Source organism: Bos taurus, chromosome 7 (assembly GCF_002263795.3).
Source record: "Bos taurus isolate L1 Dominette 01449 registration number 42190680 breed Hereford chromosome 7, ARS-UCD2.0, whole genome shotgun sequence".
Classification (NCBI taxonomy): domain Eukaryota; kingdom Metazoa; phylum Chordata; class Mammalia; order Artiodactyla; family Bovidae; genus Bos; species Bos taurus.
The window spans coordinates 102,093,252-102,110,464 of record NC_037334.1 but is presented as its reverse complement, the minus strand read 5'-3'; the positions used below and the strand labels follow the sequence as shown (position 1 = coordinate 102,110,464).

General features: G+C 43.4%; 1 pseudogene; it reads left to right on the top strand.

Moving 5' to 3' along the window:
• The first annotated feature begins 5,285 nt into the window (after window positions 1-5,285).
• On the top strand, window positions 5,286-8,784 carry LOC132345802 (large ribosomal subunit protein uL18-like; annotated as a pseudogene).
• The last annotated feature ends 8,429 nt before the right edge of the window (window positions 8,785-17,213 follow it).

Genomic DNA, 17,213 nt, shown 5'->3' with positions numbered 1-17,213 from the left:
CAAGTTTCCTTTTCTTAACTCAAATGAAGTGAACTTTTTTTTCAATATCTGAGTAAATCTTTTTCCACTGTAACAGGGTAATTAGTAGTGAGTCATTTTAAATTACAGTTTCTAAACCTTTTTTTTCTTTTAGAATTCTGCCTCCGCTAAATACTTTCTCACACAGACCTTCATCCTGTGTGCACTGATCATGTTGGGTTCCACTACACTCTGTCTACAAATCACCCCAAATTCTTAGTGGCTTAAAACAAGACTTTTACTTCTTAGCCACCCTCTTGGTTCATTAAGGCTCCATTTTCGTCCTCACTCCAGGATGCAGGCCGAAAGATACTGACTTCTGGAATACCCCCATCACCATGGCAAGGAGAGAGCATGGCGAACTGAACACTGGCTGTGAAAAGACTTGGGCATCCTTCTTACTCTCATCACAATGGTCAAACCTAGTCACGTACTGCTAGTGGGCACAGGTTTCTTTTTGTAGTGATAGCAGTGTTCTAAAGTTAATGGGTGATCGATATGTAACTGAAAATATTAAGATCCACTGAATTGTATACTTTAAAATGCTGAATTTTATGAGTTATATCTCAATACAATCGTTCTGTGTAAGAGTCTAAACAAAAGTTTAAAAAACAAAACCTAGCCACCTGCTGCTGCTGCTGCTAAATCGCTTCAGTCGTGTCCGACTCTGTGTGACCCCACAGATGGAAGCCCACCAGGCTCCCCTGTCCCTGGGATTCTCCAGGCAAGAACACTGGAGTGGGTTGCCATTTCTTTCTCCAATGCATGAAAGTGAAAAGTGAAAGTGAAGTCACTCGGTTGTGTCCAACTTTTAGCAACCCCATGGACTGCAGCCCACCAGGCTCCTCCATCCATGGGATTTTCCAGGCAAGAGTATTGGAGTGGGGTGCCATTGAACCTAGCCACCTAGCCATGCCTAATTCAGTCCTATTATATGCCTCGGAAGGAGGAAAACTAGGGTATTGGTGGATTGCTGCAATGACTGCCAAAACTCATCTTTTTTCCAGATTTTATTAAAGGCCATTTATACTGAAAGTTACTTTATTTCCTGATAGTGAATATAAGCTGTTCAAATAAAAATGCTGATTTTATTATTGAAACCTCAGAATTTGAATGTAGATTCCAAATATAGATATTAAATAAACAAATACACAGGAAATACCTACAAATTAGATACATACACATAATCTTATCCTAATGTTTACAGGGCCCTGTCAAGAGAGAAAATAGATTTTTACATACCATATACCTAAATATTTAGAAGTGATAAGTCAAGCTAATAAGCTGTTCCTACGTCAGCAAATATGCCTCAAGCTTCCTCGAATTCTTAGACTCCTTCAGCCTGACATGAGTAAGTAGCAAAGCAGGGATAGCTGGCCTCCGAGCATCCTTTGTCTCATCCTCCCTTTCCACCCTCCCCTGCTGCGTCTCTCCTCCATTTGAGCCCCTGCAGATGCAGCCTCGGACCGGCCCAAGCCTTTGCAGTGTGATCTCTGCCTCTGTCCAACCCCCAGAGGGAGGCCTTTGAAGAGGTTCTCCAAGGGGGAAAGGGGCACATCGCTGAGCCCTGTGAGCTTCTCACTCTAGTGGAGAGACACTGTCAAGGGGAATGGAGCACAGCCCTTAAGCCAAGAGCCCAGAGTGAGTCCCTCTTACCAGGATTTAAGGGAGTTGTTCTGTAAGCAGAGAGTAAAATTCTGACCAAAAACAATAGCACTGTCTTCATGAGGCTTTGTATGCCACCTTGTGGTGTTTTTTATGAACACTTGAAAACGTGATGTAGCAGGAAATGCTGAGTATACTAAAGAAAACTTTTGGAATGAAAGTAATTTCCTCACTTGAAACGTTATTTTTAAATATCATAATAAACATTTCTAGTATAAAATTTTTCTTATATCACCATCTTTTAAAAAGGTAACTCATTAAGGTTTACAAAACAAAACTTACTAGTTATGAGATTCATTCATACCCTCAAAAAAGATATGTATTATGTCCGTGTGCTGTTCTGGCACTAAGGATATATCAATGAGAAATCTCTCCGCCTTCCTACACCTTGAAGTCCAATAGGATAGTGAAACAGTGACCTGTAGTTCTTAATGAATACATTTCTTTACTTATATCCAATCTTAAAATCTCAATGATAGCCTTTTGCATAGACATCTTGTTTGGGACCCTTACCTTAAGCCTCTTCCACTTATTTTTGACTGTATAGAAAGTTCTAATAAGGTTTTGTTCAGAGGTCTGGAAAGGACTGGGCCATTTCCAGTTGGAGTTTCTAATCATGTTGATGAGTAATTAAACACCAAAATAAGCATTTAAGAAGCAAATTTTTTTTCCAAACTTTTATTTTCCACAGATGAATTTGTGATTGAGAGGGCAATGCCAGCTTTGTGCAGTGTTACAATTAAACAGGCAAAGGTCAATTCAGTGCCATCAAATGAAAAAGTATCTAAATTGGTAGCTTGCCCAGAGTGTGAGGACCGGATTGCCGGATTCTCCCGCTTCCTCTGACCCCTCCCTGTCCTCCTCACCCAACTTCTTCCTCACCCCCAACACCACCTCCTTTGTGCACTCACGCAGAACTCGTTAAGAAGTAAGGTCGCTCGGTGCAGTGGACTTGCCTCGTCTGAGCATCTCATTGTCCGCGCTGTGCAGGTCCTTGCCAAGAGCAGAGTGAGCAGAGCCATCTCCTTGGGCCGGCAGGTAGCTAGAGGAGACCAGATAGCCAGTGACACCTTCGCTCACTCCTTACCTCCACATCCCAGTAGAGCTTCTGTTCTGATAAGAGGTCCCATGAAATGAAGAACAGAAGAGAAACTAAAGGGAACGGAGCCCGACTTCACTCCTTCCTGTGAATTATTTTGAAGTAGAAGTGAAGGGAAAAGTACTCACTGGAATGGTTCTTCCAGCATGCTTTCCTACTGCATTGTAACATGTAATCTATAGTCTCTGGGTTTCTGTGCTTTTACTCTTTCCCTTTAGAATTCCATCCTTACATATATAAATATATATATATACACATACATATATATACAATTCATTAAAAAAATTACGTGGTAAATAAACAGTGATGAAACCATCATAGTGGTGGTTATGTGACTTAGTCATAGCTAGAAGCAAGTCAGCAGCAAATCCGCCTCAAGTTTGAGAACAGGACTTCCATTGAATCCTCACTGATCACTAACTATGTTAATAATCACCCATTTTACCTGAGGTAGTTAATACCTGAGGTAGTTAGTTAAAAAGGTAATGACTTGTTTTTATGCAATATTAAAAAACCATAATATCCAGAATATATAAAAACTCCTATAACTCAATACACAAAAAGAACCCAATTTAAAAATGGGCAAAAGATTTGATTATACATTTTCTCAAAGATATGCAAATGAGATACCACGTCACACTCATTAGAATGGCTGTGATAGTTTTTAAAAAGAAATAGAAAATAACGAGTGTTGATGACACAATGTAGAGAAATTGCAGCCCTTGTACATTACTGGTAGGAATGTAAAAGTATAAAACGGTTCAGCCACTACGGGAAACTCTGTTTCTTCCTCAGAAACCTAAACACAGACTTAGCATATGACCCAGCAATTCCACTCCTGGGTATATACCCAAAGGAACTGAAAACAGGAACAGATAATTGCATGCCAATGTTTACTGTAGTATTATCCAATAGTCAAAAGGTAGAAACAATCCAAGTGTCCACTGACAGGTGAATGAGTAAAGAAAACATGGTATATACATGCGATGGAATATTATTCAGCCTTCAAAAGGAATGAAGTTCTGAATAATGCTACCACATGATTGCCCCTTGAAGAAATTATGCTAAGTGAAATATGTCAAATATAAAAGGAAAAATATTGCATCAGTTAAGTTCAGTCGCTCAGTCGTGTCCAACTCTTTGCAACCCCATGAATTGCAGCATGTCAGGCCTCCCTGTCCATCACCAACTCCCGGAGTTCACTCAGACTCAGGTCCCTCAGTGATGCCATCCAACCGTCTCATCCTCTGTCATCCCCTTCTCCTGCCCTCAATCTTTCCCAGCATCAGGGTCTTTTCAAATGAGTCAGCTCTTTGCATCAGGTGGCCAAAGTATTGGAGTCTCAGCTTCAACATCAGTCCTTCCAATGAATACCCAGGACTGATCTCCTTTAGGATGGACTGGTTGGATCTCCTTGCAGTCCAAGGGACTCTCAAGAGTCTTCTCCAACACCACAGTTCAAAAGCATTAGTTCTTTGGCATTCAGCCTTCTTCACAGTCCAACTCTCACATCCATATGACCACTAGAAAAACCATAGCCTTGACTGGACAGACCTTTGTTGGCAAAGTAATGTCTCTGCTTTTTAATATGCTGTCTGGGTTGGTCATAACTTTCCTTCCAAGGAGCAAGCATCTTTTAATTTCATGGCTGCAGTCACCATCCACAGTGATTTTGGAGCCCAGAAAAATAAAGTCTGACACTGTTTCCACTATTTCCCCATCTATTTCCCATGAAGTGATGGGACCAGACACCATGATCTTCATTTTCTGAATGTTGAGCTTTAAGCCAACTTTTTCACTCTCCACTTTCACTTTCATCAAGAGGCTTTTGAGTTCCTCTTCACTTTCTGCCATAAGGGTGGTGTCATCTGCATATCTGAGGTTATTGATATGTCTCCCGGCAATCTTGACTCCAGCTTGTGCTTCATCCAGCCCAGCGTTTCTCATGATGTACTCTGCATATAAGTTAAATAAGCAGGGTGACAATATACAGCCTTGACGGACTCCTTTTCCTATTTGGAACCAATCTGTTTTTCCATGTCCAGTTCTAACTGTTGCTTCCTAACCTGCATACATGATTCCACCTATATGAAATATCCAAAACAGGCAAATCCATAGAGGTAGAAAGTAGATTAAGTGTTTACCAGGGCTTAGGGGAGAGGAAACGGGAGTTAATGCTTAAAGGCTGCAAAGTTTCTGGCTGAAGTAATGACGATGTTTTGGGAATAGTGGTGATGACTGCACCACACTGAGAGCGCCATCAACGTCACTGAACTGTAAATGGTGAAAATGGCAACTTTCATCTCATCTCTATTTTGCCATAATTTAGACAGATTAATCATGTAATATGTCAAAAACTATTGAGTTACTCACTTAGGTGAATTGTATGATATGTGAGTTATATCTTAATAAAGTTGTTTTTAAAAGGTCATGGGATACAGCTTAAATTGTGCTTAGATGAAAATTTATGACCTATATACTTAGAATTGATGCTTTTGAACTGTGGTGTTGGAGAAGACTCTTGAGAGTCCCTTGGACTGCAAGGAGATCCACCCAGTCCATCCAAAAGGAGATCAGTCCTGAATATTCATTGGAAGGACTGATGCTGAAGCTGAAACTCCAGTGCTTTGGCCCCCTGATGGGAAGAGCTGCCTCATTGGAGAAGACCCTGATGCTGGGAAGGATTGAGGGCAGGAGAAGGGGACAATAGAGGATGAGACGGTTGGATGGCATCACCAACTCAGTGGGCATGAGTTTGAGTAAACTCTGGGAGTTGGTGATGAACAGGGAGGCCTGGCGTGCTGCGTGCGGTTCATGGGGTTGCTAAGAGTCGGACACGACTGAGCAACTGAACTGAACTGACATACTTAAAGTTTACAAAGTAATGAGCTAGCATCCAATTTAATGTGGTATAAAAAGAACAAGTGACCAAGCCTAAAGAAAACAAGGTATGAAATCATGAACATGATAGAAATTAATGAAATAGAAATGTTTATAATGACAGGATGAACTGAACCAAAAGTTGCTTTTTTGAAGACACTAATAAATTGAGACAAATCTAGCAAGTTCTAATTTAAAAAGTAAACAATTTATAAATACAAAATATTAAAAGGGTCAGAATGCCATATAATGCAGATATTTAAAAGACAAATGATATTATAACTTAATCCTGATAACTTCAAAATCTTTATAAAGTTGATAAATTCTAGAAAAATTTAACCTGCAAATGTGGTTCAAGAAGAAATAAGCCAGCTCTTTGGCAAGCCGCAAACCCCAGGCTCTGTTCCACAGCATGGGGTTTGTTGAAGTTGTCAAGAATAAAGCCTACTTCAAGAGATACCACTGAAATTTAGAGGACGGCAAGAGGGCAAAACTGATGACTGTACTCAGAAATGATTGGTAATCCAAGATAAAAATAAATACAACACACTCAAATACAGAATGACAGTTCATGTAACCAACCAAGGTATCATTTGACAGATTACTTATACCAGTCTAAAAGGAGATATATGTAGCTTATGCTCACGAACTCCCAAAATAAGGCGTGATGGTTGGTCTGACAAATAACCCTGCAGCATATTACACTGGCCTTCAGGCTTCTTAATAGGTTTCGTATCAGCAAGATTTATGAAGGCCAAGTCAAGGTGACTGTAGATGAATACAGTGTAGATGACCACCTGACTGGTGGTCAGCCAGGTGCCTTCACCTGTTATTTGGATGCAAGACTTGCCAGGTCTACCACTGGAAATAAAGTTGGGGACCCTCAAGGGAGCTGTCGATGGAGGCTTCTCTGTCCCTCACAGTACCACACGATTCCCTGGTTATGATTCAGGAAGCAAAGAACTCAGTGCTGAGGTTCACTGAAAGCTCACCATGGAGTAAAACATGGCAAATGACATGCATAGCCTGACTGAAGACGATGAGGATCCTTGTAAGGAACCATTCTCTCAATACCGAAAGGACTCTGTAACTCCAGACATGATGGAGGAGGCGTACAAGAAAGCTCATGCTGCAGTACAAGAGAAACCAGTGGATGAGAAGAAGCCTAGGAAAGAAGCAGAAAAGAAGCGGAACCATCCCGAAATGTCACTTGCCCAGAAGAAAGATTGGGTAGCTCAGAAGAAGGCAACCTTCTTTAGAGCTCAGAAACAGGCTGCTGAGAGTTAATACAGAAAACCACAATTTTCTATGAAGATATTTCAGATAAAGACAATAATAAACATATTGACCAAGCAAAAATAAGCCATGTGATTTTACCAAACATTTATAACAAAATTTAAGGAATATATAATTTTAATCTTATGCAAATTATTTTATGGGATAGAAACAGAAGTACTGCTCCTTATGTCTTTGGCATGAGGGTGGCATAATCTTAAAATCTGAAAAAGACGGGATGAGAAAGGAAAATAACAGGTCATTCTCTCGTGAACACGAATACAAAGATGTAAAAATAAATTAGCAAACTGACTCCAGTGACCTATAAAAATACACATCCTGACCAAACTGAGTGGATTCCCAAAATGCAAGTTTGATTTAACTAACAGCTGCATTTCTAAGAGAGCTGGCCAAAAAATAGAAGAAATACACCCAGTGTGTTAACGGAAGAAAATTTAAGGAACTTTTTAAAGATGAACAGAACCCACAATGAACAGTGGGACATCTGGTAACCAGAAATAGCCAGAAGCCTCTAGGCCTGAGGGGGCACAGAGTGGAAGTGCCCAGTGAGAGATGAATTCAGGGAAGAGAATTGAACCATCAGTGGTGGTCATCATAGAGAAAGGCAACCTCTGCCAGAACTGTACAAGTCAGAACTGCGACGATCACTGTCAGAACTGACCCCCGGAGAGGACCACCCTCCCATCTCAGGCTAGTGCCTCTCGTGTGTTGGTGCCCACCCCGCCCCCCAAGGGAAGTCAGTGGCAGGGAGCTTGGGGTTGGGATAAAAGCAGTAAAGCTCAGCCTCCTGGGGACCAGCGCTGAGAGGGCAGAGAACAGATGTGAGTGAGCGATTTGAGAAGCATCAGCAAAACCACATGATCAGATGTTAAAAAAAAAAAAAAAAAAAAGGTCACTTAATCATCTAGTTAGGTGGCAAACATTTTCTGTAAAGGACTTAGCTAGATAGTAAATATTTTTCAGCTTTGCAGGCTATACATTCTGTTGGAATCACAAAATCCTTCCATTGTAGGAGAAGCAGTCATATATACATACTAAACAAAAGGGTGTATCTGTTTTACAGTAACATTTTATGTACCCCTCACCCTGCAAAAAACTTGTGGACTGAATTCAGCCTGTGAGTCATAGTTTGTAGACCCTTTATCTAGTAGATACAGAGAAAGTATTTGCTCAATGTTAACAACCATGTGAAACAAATTCATGGCAAACTCAGAAGGGCATTCCCTTATCCTGATAAAGTATCAGTTCAGCTCAGTCGCTCAGTCATGTCCAACTCTTTGTGACCCCATGGACTGCAGCACGCCTAGGCCACCCTGTCCATCACCAACTCCCGAAGTTCACCCAAATCCACGTCTATTGAGTCGATGCCATCCAACCATCTCATCCTCTGTTGTCCCCTTCTCCTCCTGCCTTCAGTCTTTCCCAGCATCAGGGTCTTTTACAATGAGTCAGCTCTTCGCATCAGGTGGCCAAAGTGTTGGAGTTTCAGCTTCAGCATCAGTCCTTCCAATGAACACCCAGGACTGATCTCCTTTAGGATGGACTGGTTGGATCTCCTTGCAGTCCAAGGGACTCTCAAGAGTCTTCTCCAACACCACAGTTCAAAAGCATCAATTCTTTGGCGCTCAGCTTTCTTTATAGTCCAACTCTCACATCTATCCATGACTACTGGAAAAACCAAAGCTTTGACTAGATGGATCTTTGTTGAAATCTAGATACAGTCAATAAATACATTAAAAGAAGTTCAACATTATTAATAGCCAGAAAAAAATGCAAATTAGAACCATTATTAAAGATGATTTAAAACCTACAAGATTGGGATAGTTTAAAATACTGACATGGATGAGGACAGACAATACAATTATACATTATTGGTGAGTCTATAAATTGATCTAGCTATTTTGGAAAAACAATTTAGTATTATATAACAAAGCTGAAGATGCGCAGGCCTACAATCCAGTAATTTTGCATCAGGAGCTGCGTTCAAGGAGGAATATTTGCAATAGCAAAACACTGGAAACAACAAGTATCTATCAACAGAATGAATAAGTGGATTGTGGCATACTCATACAATGAAATACTTCATAGCAGTGAAAATGAACAAATTACAGGCTAACATAAAAAAGCATGGAGGAAGTCAGGAACACAACATGGAGCAGAAAAATCAATGTGAAAAAGAAAGAGAGACATGGGTGAAGTTTTGAAGAAAGTGAGAAAGGGAGGCAATGCCTCTGGGGTGTGGGGGAGCATTCCAGAGGAGAAGAGCCAGCAAGTGCAAAGATGCTGAGGTGTTTGTGTTTGGGATAGTTTGTGTTTTGAGGGATAGTAAGAGGATAAGTTCTGAGTAAGGATACTTAGAACAGAGTAAGAGGAAGTATAATAAGAGGTCAGAGAGGCAAAGGGGTAGAATAAATTGTCTCACGACTTGTAGGTCACTGTATGGAGTCTGCTTTGTAGTTTGAATAACATGGTTGCTCACTGAAAGCATCTAACAAAAGTGACCCGATCTGACACGTGTTTCAGGCAATCACTTTGGAAGCTGGAATTAGAATGGACTGAGAAAGGGCGATGGAGGACTGGTTAGGAGACTGCTGCAATAATTCAAGTGAGAGACGACAACAGCTTTGGTAGCAATGAATGTGGTGAGAAATGCCTTATAGTATGTGTTATATTTTAAAGCTAGATTACCTGGAATTTGTTGACACTGAATGTAAGTATTTAAGGAAGACAGGAGTCTGTGATGATCTAAACTTTCTGGGTTTGTACAACCAGAAGGATGGAGTTGCCGCTGAGATGAGGGCGACCTGGAGGAGCAGGTTTGGGAAAGACAAAGTAAGTTCAGTTTTGAACAGGTTGTGTTTGAGATAAACATGCAAATGGATCTGTTGGGTAGACATTTGGATATAAGAGCCTGAAGTTCAGGGGACAGGAATTCAGTATTCATTTATGCACCGTCAGAACTCTTCAAAAGAAAACTTGTAATATGTGTCCTTTGGGGGAAGCCAAGACATTATCTTTGCATCAGAGAGTTTCACTTGCTGTTGACCCACCACACTCCTTGTTAATTATTGCTAAGGCAGCGATCAAAAGCATCGGGTGATTGATTACATACTCTATGGCATTATTTACATTACCTGGCAGAGCAAACAGATGTTTAAGCAAGGCTCCTAGTTTCATGAATGATGGCAGCTGAGCATTCACCTCCCTTCTCCCTTTGATGGATATAGCTGATGCTAACACCATGTTGATGAAAGTGAAAGAGGAGAGTGAAAAAGTTGGCTTAAAGCTCAACATTCTGAAAACTAAGATCATGGAATCTAGTCCCATCACTTCATGGCAAATAGATGGAGAAACAGTGGAAACAGTGGATGACTTTATTTTTGGGGGCTCCAAAATCACTGCAGATGGTGACTGCAGCCATGAAATTAAAAGACGTTTGTTCCTTGGAAGGAAAGCCATGACCAACCTAGACAGCATATTAAAAAGCAGAGACATTACTTTGCCAACAAAGGTCTGTCTAGTCAAGGCTATGGTTTTTCCAGTGGTCCTGTATGGATATTAGAGTTGCATTATAAAGAAAGCTGAGCATTGAAGAATTGATGCTTTTGAACTGTGGTGTTGGAGAAGACTCTTGAGAGTCCCTTGGACTGCAAGGAGATCCAACCAGTCCATCCTAAAGGAGATCAGTCCTGGGTGTTCATTGGAAGGACTGATGCTGAAGCTGAAACTCCAACACTTTGGCCACCTGATGCGAAGAGCTGACTCATTGGAAAAGACCCTGATGCTGGGAGGGATTGAGGGCAGGAGGAGAAGGGGATGACAGAGGATCAGATGGTTGGATGGCATCACTGAATCGATGGACATGGGTTTGGTAAACTCCGGGAGTTGGTGATGGACAGGGAGGCCTGGCGTGCTGTGGTTCCTGGAGTCACAAAGAGTCGGACATGACTGAGCGACTGAACTGAACTGAAGACCATGTTTAAGGGACTACGAATAAAGCAGGCAAATTCTCAAGCATCTCATTCTCGTCTGCCACTGAAAACTGAGTGAGGCAGAGTGTTAGTTTCTGCAGCTGCTTATTATTTTGCCATCACATAGTACTCTGTCTTTCCTAAGGAATTCACAACCTGATGTAATTTCCACAGAATGTTTGTTCCAATATCACCTTCCTATTTCCACATCAATTTGCATTTGAAAACTGGAGAAAGAACTCCCCTCCACTACACACACACACACAGAATAAAGATTAGATTATTTGCAGTATCTTCTATTCCGCCTCACAAACTTTATTAGTCCTCAATTGTAATCGTCCTTTGAGTTCCTATCAGTGCATAGATTCTAAAAGTCTTAGCATCATACCTAATTTTTCTAAGATACCTGAATGATCAATTTCACTGGGATTCAGGGCTTTACTGAAGCAATAAGACATTTCTGTTCACTCAGAGTAAGACGCTATGTCTGGCTGCAGTGGTGAAAGGGTTTCATCTCAACTGCGACAAATGACTGGAAGGTCATGCAGCACCTGAGAAGACAGAGTGGGTATGGGAGGCAGTGAAACAGCAGGAAGCGAAGCATTTTCTGTTCTCCCCTCAAACCTCTTTGGCTCTTTCCATCATTAGCTTCACATGTCTCCCCAGGAAGACGCCTGGACTTTAGGGTTTCAATCTCACAGACTGAGTCTCCTTGAACTGAAAAAACTAAAGAAGGAAGTAGATCTTCCTGCTGGTGGGATGGGAGGGGGTTAATCACCGTAAAAGGGCACCATCAGGCTGGGAGATTCTGCTGTGGGACACAGACTTCCAAATAAAAGTCACCCCGGATCTGTGAGCCGCCTCCTAAGCGAGAAAGGCAAGGTGCAGACCACCTTGAGGAAGGGTTCAGAACTGGCCTAGGCAGCCCACCCAGAGGCGTTTCCCCCGCGTGTACAGTTAGGAAATTACTCAGCCATTCTCCTGCTGCGAGTAGGAGCAATTCAGCATTTGAAGACTCCATGATGTGGCTGGGGAAGCCAAGAATGCATTTTCACGTGGCCCAGATCTTTATGGGAGTTTTCGGGCCTTGGCGTTGGACAATGGTTTACCTGACTTGAGATTATGGGATGGTTTTTTCTTAGGAAGGGCCTCCCCGATAGCTCAGTTGGTAAAGAATCCACCTGTAATGCACGAGACCCTGGTTTGATTCCTGGGCTGGGAAAATGCCCTGGAGAAGGGATAGGCTACCCACTCCAGTATTCTTGGGCTTCCCTTGTGGCTCAGCTGGTGAAGAATCCGCCTGCAATGTGGGAGACCTGGGTTCGATCCCTGGGTGGGAAAGATCCCCTGGAGAAGGGAATTCTCCAGTATTCAGGCCTGGAGAATTCCATGGACGGTACAATCCATGGGGTCGCAAACAGTCGGGCATGACTCAGTGACTTTCACTTCTTTTTTTCTTAGGAGTTTTGTTGAGATAGTTTACTGCCAGGAGCCGGCATATTGCATATTGAGTGCATATTGCATATTGAGTGCAGCACTTTCCACAGCATCATCTTTCAGGATCTGGAATAGCTCAACTGGAATTCTATCACTGCCGGGAGCCAGTGTGAGGAACTCCGCCCATGACAAAGGTCATGAGGAAGGAGGTTCCGCATAAGCAAAGGCGGATCGAGCTTCAGGAGTCCCCCTGGAAATTCTCCAGCATATACCCCCAAAACCAGAATCTGCCTACTTTCTGCTTTGTGCTTTCACCTACACCTCTGACTTTATGGGGGGCTGTCCCCCACTACCTCTCTCTGAAAAAAAGAGTTAGCTTACAGGTCCAGTTAATAATTCCTGGGTGTGACAGTGTTTAACCTACAAACTCCCTTGGAAGTCCTCTAGCCTGCCTGAATAGGTTTTTCCGGCCACATGTGATTGTTCAGAGCCTCCCAACTGTGAGAGGCAGGAGATGTTCTAAACTGTCTAAACACAGATTCTTTTGAGTAGTTAAAAGATTGATTAGAAATTGTATTGGTGAAGGGATTTTCACTTGTTGGGCCAATGTTTGCTGCTAAGTCTCCATATCCCTTACCTGCTGTGTCCCTGGCAGTGTATTGATTAATAGAATTGGTGTAAGTAGTAGCTTTAATGTTTGTAACCTGGGACCCTTGAGTTAATTCTTTTTCTTGTTATAGCCCACCACACCTTTGCTCTGTAGGAATGCAACTTTATCTAATGCTTTTGGAGGGTGGCTCCTGACCAATCACCTTTAGAGAAAAATAAGTTTTCTGAAGAAAAGGTCTTAAAATGTTAACAGGCCTCCAGGCCAGAAGATGATGCAAATCACCTAAGCTTTTGCATATGATAAGTTTGCAGGAAGAAAGCCTGACTTGCTGCAAGACTCTACCCCTTCCCCCATTATCCTCTATGCATAACTTAAGGTATAAAAACTACTTTGGAAAATAAAGTGCGGGCCTAGTTCACCGAAACTTGGTCTCCCCATGTCGTTCTTTCTCTTACCTTCAGGCTGGATTATTCAGCCTCTTTTCTTCACTGAATTTTCCTACTGAGCTATCCTTATTTTAGCCTCTTTTCTCCACTGAATTTCTTCACTGAGCTATCCTCATTCTATTACTCTTTATATCTTTAATTAAAGTTTAATTAAGCAGTTGTTTCCTGATCCTCGCCTATGCCGTCTCTCCTTCGAATACCCTGGATCAGCCGGGGCTGGTCCCCGGCAGTTTACAAACCATACAATTCACTCATTTAAGGTGACAATACAAAAGCTTTTAGTATTCAGAGCTGTGGGTTTAGTCATGTGATACGTGTACATGTAAACTTTAAACAACTTGAAACCCCGCTGTCAGAGGGGGCAGCAGAGAGCAGCAGACAGGGACCCCTGCACTCTCTATTCCTCCTCCTCTTTCCACTTCTGCTGCCAAGGAAGCCATGCCCACCCCTCTGTAATCCTTCCCCACAGCTGCCAAGTATCCCCAGAGCCCAGGAGCTTTCTTGCTCCACGCTTCCCCCTCACTTGGCGGTAAAGGTTTGCTTTGCGCGCCCACGGTCAAACGTACGGTCCGAGTGGGTCCAGCCTGGTGATGGCAGTCGCGTCATTCTTTTTTTTTAAATGGCAGTAGATAAATGTTCAGTCATTTTTTGAATGACATTATGTATGTTTATTTTTCCTTCTTAAGTGTGCATGTGAAAAATAGCTAAGCAACTTCAGGATTTTCTTTTTTCTGCTTAGAGCATAAGTTGGAGAATGGTGGCCATCGATCCTGTCAGTATCAATGTGTGACCCCTGATGTTCCAGATATTTTGAGACAGCTGCTGGGCATGTGTTAGGCTGTGCCCTACAGGCTTGCAAGGCTTATAGTTGCACGGCCTCAAGACCAAAGAAAGAACCCAGACGTAGTGACTGTGACCTCAATGGTTTATTGGATGGGAGATCTTACTCATCTGAAGCAAAGGTCCTGGAGCAACCTCCCCATGGTGTACAGCAGGCAGGACATGGCAGCAATCTTCACTATTTGGGGGAGAAGGAGGCTACCAGGTAAAGGGGCAATGGATGTCAGTTTAGCTCGTTGGTTACCAGGGAACCAGGCAGCTAGAGGCATGTCTTCACGGACCCTTAGGTTAGCAAAGGTCACAAGGGCAGCTGTTTCTCTTCAATAAGCTAGCAGGTGGAGCCATCTGGCCTAAGGGTTAGAACAGTCACAAGCTGGGACAGGGGACAAGCAGACTCGTGTGTAGGAACGGGTGGATCAGCGGGGTTTGTAAATGCAAGAGCACAGCTGTCCTGAGTGACCTGACCGTACACGCCACCACACAAACTCTGCATGAACCTTACAATGCTGATCCAGCCCTCTTCCAAGATGCCCTTGGGGTCAGTTATGTAGAGTTACGTGTGTATGCTCAGTTGCTAAGTTGTTTCTGTTCTGAGACCCTATGGACCATAGCCTGCAAGGCTCCTCTGTCCATGGGCTTCTCCAGGCAAGAACACTGGAGTGGGTTGCCATGTCCTTCTCCAGGGGATCTTCCTGGCCCAGGGATCGAACCCATGTCTTCTGCATCGGCAGGCAGTTTCTTTACCACGGAGACACAAGGGAAGCCCTATGCAGAGGTACCCTTCTACCAAATACCACAAACTCAGCACAGACAACAGCAGCTGAAGACTATTGAGTTCAAGCGCCAGCTGCTTATCAAGTCACTTTTTTGTAGACGTTCAGAGGATGTCAACGGATCCTCTGGACAAGGCAATGGCAACCCACTCCTGTGTTCTTGCCTGGAGAATCCCAGGGACAAGGGAGCCTGGTGGGCTGCCGTCTATGGGGCCTCACAGAGTCGGACACGACTGAAGTGACTTAGCAGCAGCAGCAGCAGCAGCAGCAGCAGCAAGGGATCCTCAATGTAAACCCTGCAGTCAAACTCATTTGACAGTGAGGCCACATTGTTGCTCAATCAGAACAAATTCCCCACACTCGCAGGCTAGGGGTGAAACCCATACAGGGAGAGCATGGCCATTAAGCAAAACACACGTGGTAATAACCTTCTGAGATCATACTACCCCTGTGTGGTGTTCATCCCGCCCTGCAGGAGCATCCGGCCTGTCCATCCTCGGAGCCCACAACCCCTGCTGAATCCTGGACAGGTGGTCTGACGACGGACCACAGAGTTCACATAATAGCGTCCTTCTCCATAGGGGCCCAGACAGACTACGTCAGCAGTCTTTGGTGAGGCTGGTAGAACACAGGGGAAATCTGGAAATCCCTTTCTAATCCCATTCCCCTGAGGGCAGTGTACCCAAACCACTAGGACTTACCTGGCATCCCAGAGATGTTTCACTGTTTTTATTCCCCACGGTAGACCCAGTGGCAAGGGCAAAAGTGAGTTACTGTCCCGACCAGTAGCTGGCCGTGGTCCTTCGGTGGCCACCAGTTGAACTTGACTCGTGTTGACGAGTTGTCCCTGGGTTAATATGGTGTTGGCACTGGGATGACTGCTCCAGCATCTTCAGTTCTAGTTCACATGGCCTCCTGGTCCACATGTATAGAGAGCAGATTTCTGCCTCGCTTGTTAAGTCTATTCACCCTTTCGATTACCCAGCAGCAGCAGGGTTCTGGGCCAGCTGGAAATGCCAGTGTACGGCTTTTTTTGTCAGCTCACTCCTGATCTTCATGGCCTGTGAAATGGGTTCTTTGCCTACTGTCGATGTCCCTGGGGATCCTCTATGTAGCATATAATTGTTATAGACCCTGAATATTCTTTTTTTGGCCTTTCTCCGGGACTCAGGTAGGCTTTTTTTTTTTTTTTTTAACACATCCACAGGTTTTTTAGTTTAAATTAATATATTTATTTAAATTGGAGGCTCATTACTTTACAATGTTGTAGTGGTTTTCGCCATACATTGACATAAATCAGCCATGGGTGTACATGTGTTCCCCATCCTGAATCCCCCTCCCACCTTCCTCCCCATCCCATCCCTCTGGGTCATCCCAGTGCACCGGTCCTGAACGCCCTGTCTCATGCATAGAACCTGGACTGGTGATCCACTTCACACATGATAATATACACATTTCAATGCTATTCTTTCAAATCATCCCACCCTCGGCTTTTAATGTCTTCTACCTGTTATATCACAGTGCAGAGTGCATAGACCTGTTGTTCAAGACACTAGATGCTTGCTTTGTCCCCTTCCAGGGCTCGCATCAGAAGTCCAAGAGTACTCTTTTTATTATTTTGCTTTTGGCGCAGATCTCAACCAAACCCTTCAGGAAAACGGGTCACATCCAGCACACAAGCCTGTCCCTGAATTAATATTTCTGGAACCTGTGTCTGTAATTGTTAGGGGTGGTGGATTTGGGCTGTGTCTATATTTTGTAGATAATCCAGGTCCTTGAATTTTGTTTGTATTCGCCAGGCATTGCACTGCAGTCAGATGAGCCTTGTGTGTGAGGCTCTGAGGTTAACAGGATGTCACCAACATAATGGAAGAGAAAGACATTTCTCATAGCAGATATAGCTGTCACAGGGCCCCACAAGCTAGCGGGCAGCCGCCTTGGAATTACCCCTGTAACTTTCCATTCTCCATCCTTATTTCCTGACATCCTGGAGCTCACAGGAGTCTCCCCCAGCCTCCTGGCAGGCTTGTCCACTGGGGTGTTGGGCTACACCCCACAGGCCTGCAAGCCTTGTGGTTGTCCAGCCAGGAGGCTCCTACTTGTCTAAAACAAAAGATTCTGTACCAGTATCCCTACTGTGGATGGTCAATGGCCGGCAGGATATAGCAGCAATCAATG